Raw genomic sequence first — 2,500 nt, forward strand, 5'->3', positions numbered from 1 at the left:
TTGATGATGGTGATGATTCACATGTATAAAGGAGGTATTGTGGGTGGAGTTAATCGCTTACGGCCATACCACCCTGAACACGCCCGATCTCGTCCGATCTGGGAAGCTAAGCAGGGTCGGGCCTGGTTAGTTCTTGGATGGGAGACCGCCTGGGAATACCAGGTGCTGTAAGCTTTTTAGACTTTTCTTTGCAGAGGGCGCTGTTGCTGCTGCTTCAGAGGAGACACCTCTTGAAAAGAGCAGGAAAGACTGTTCATCAAAGGAAAAAAGAATATGGAACCCTCACATCATCACTGAAAGGTGAGAGTGAGCATTCATCAGATTTGTTTCTAATCAAAACACTACTTTATTCATGTTTTATTAACATATCATTTTCAAATTGTCTTATTTGGAGAGAGCGATGAAAGAGCAGGGAGTTTACTCTGCATCAAGGAAACAACTGGATATGAAACACTGACAATATTGCTGAAGGTCATTTTTGAAAATTGTAATGATTTTTTTCTTGCAACGATATGACAATATTGCACCTTGAGATTGATTTTGGAACAATTGACCCCCCCCGCCCACCCACACCTCAAGATTCTATGGTTGCAAAGCAACAGAAGAACCATTGATGATGGTGATGATTCACATGTATAAAGGAGGTATTGTGGGTGGAGTTAATAGCTTACGGCCATACCACCCTGAACACGCCCGATCTCGTCTGATCTCGGAAGCTAAGCAGGGTTGGGCCTGGTTAGTACTTGGATGGGAGACCGCCTGGGAATACCAGGTGCTGTAAGCTTTTTAGACTTTTCTTTGCAGAGGGCGCTGTTGCTGCTGCTTCAGAGGAGACACCTCTTGGAAAGAGCAGGAAAGACTGTTCATCAAAGGAAAAAAGAATATGGAACCCTCACATCATCACTGAAAGGTGAGAGTGAGCATTCATCAGATTTGTTTCTAATCAAAACACTACTTTATTCATGTTTTATTAACATATCATTTTCAAATTGTCTTATTTGGAGAGAGCGATGAAAGAGCAGGGAGTTTACTCTGCATCAAGGAAACAACTGGATATGAAACACTGACAATATTGCTGAAGGTCATTTTTGAAAATTGTAATGATTTTTTTCTTGCAACGATATGACAAAATTTCACCTTGAGATTGATTTTGGAACAATTGACCCCCCCAACCCACCCACACATCAAGATGCTATGGTTGCAAAGCAACAGAAGAACCATTGATGATGGTGATGATTCACATGTATAAAGGAGGTATTGCAGGTGGAGTTAATCGCTTACGGCCATACCACCCTGAACACTCCCGATCTCGGAAGCTAAGCAGGGTCGGGCCTGGTTAGTACTTGGATGGGAGACCGCCTGGGAATACCAGGTGCTGTAAGCTTTTTAGACTTTTCTTTGCAGAGGGCGCTGTTGCTGCTGCTTCTGCTTCAGAGGAGACACCTCTTGGAAAGAGCAGGAAAGACTGTTCATCAAAGGAAAAAGAATATGGAACCCTCACATCATCACTGAAAGGTCAGAGTGAGCATTCATCAGATTTGTTTCTAATCAAAACACTACTTTATTCATGTTTTATTAACATATCATTTTCAAATTGTCTTATTTGGAGAGAGCGATGAAAGAGCAGGGAGTTTACTTTGCATCAGGGAAACAACTGGATATGAAACACTGACAATATTGCTGAAGGTCATTTTTGAAAATTGTAATGATTTTTTTCTTGCAACGATATGACAAAATTTCACCTTGAGATTGATTTTGGAACAATTGACCCCCCCAACCCACCCACACATCAAGATGCTATGGTTGCAAAGCAACAGAAGAACCATTGATGATGGTGATGATTCACATGTATAAAGGAGGTATTGTGGGTGGAGTTAATCGCTTACGGCCATACCACCCTGAACGCGCCCGATCTCGTCTGATCTCGGAAGCTAAGCAGGGTCGGGCCTGGTTAGTACTTGGATGGGAGACCGCCTGGGAATACCAGGTGCTGTAAGCTTTTTAGACTTTTCTTTGCAGAGGGCGCTGTTGCTGCTGCTTCAGAGGAGACACCTCTTGGAAAGAGCAGGAAAGACTGTTCATCAAAGGAAAAAAGAATATGGAACCCTCACATCATCACTGAAAGGTGAGAGTGAGCATTCATCAGATTTGTTTCTAATCAAAACACTACTTTATTCATGTTTTATTAACATATCATTTTCAAATTGTCTTATTTGGAGAGAGCGATGAAAGAGCAGGGAGTTTACTCTGCATCAAGGAAACAACTGGATATGAAACACTGACAATATTGCTGAAGGTCATTTTTGAAAATTGTAATGATTTTTTTCTTGCAACGATATGACAAAATTTCACCTTGAGATTGATTTTGGAACAATTGACCCCCCCAACCCACCCACACATCAAGATGCTATGGTTGCAAAGCAACAGAAGAACCATTGATGATGGTGATGATTCACATGTATAAAGGAGGTATTGCAGGTGGAGTTAATCGCTTACGGCC

At 41.9% G+C, this 2,500-nt stretch overlaps 3 non-coding genes and 2 pseudogenes across 3 annotated transcripts; all 5 read left to right on the plus strand.

Annotated features, from left to right (window-relative positions):
* Nucleotides 1-55: 55 nt before the first annotated feature.
* On the plus strand, nt 56-174 carry LOC138409264 (5S ribosomal RNA). The gene has a single exon (XR_011242584.1). It is a non-coding gene; the product is annotated as a 5S ribosomal RNA (ribosomal RNA).
* A 491-nt stretch (nt 175-665) lies between these two features.
* Nucleotides 666-784, plus strand: LOC138410173 (5S ribosomal RNA). The gene has a single exon (XR_011242969.1). It is a non-coding gene; the product is annotated as a 5S ribosomal RNA (ribosomal RNA).
* A 491-nt stretch (nt 785-1,275) lies between these two features.
* On the plus strand, nt 1,276-1,384 carry LOC138409418 (5S ribosomal RNA; annotated as a pseudogene).
* Nucleotides 1,385-1,880: 496 nt separating this feature from the next.
* LOC138409562 (5S ribosomal RNA) lies at nt 1,881-1,999 on the plus strand. Its single transcript, XR_011242721.1, has one exon. It is a non-coding gene; the product is annotated as a 5S ribosomal RNA (ribosomal RNA).
* A 491-nt stretch (nt 2,000-2,490) lies between these two features.
* LOC138409419 (5S ribosomal RNA) overlaps nt 2,491-2,500 on the plus strand; it is a 109-nt pseudogene continuing 99 nt past the window's right edge.

This window comes from Paralichthys olivaceus, chromosome 5 (genome assembly GCF_024713975.1).
Source record: "Paralichthys olivaceus isolate ysfri-2021 chromosome 5, ASM2471397v2, whole genome shotgun sequence".
Taxonomy (NCBI): domain Eukaryota; kingdom Metazoa; phylum Chordata; class Actinopteri; order Pleuronectiformes; family Paralichthyidae; genus Paralichthys; species Paralichthys olivaceus.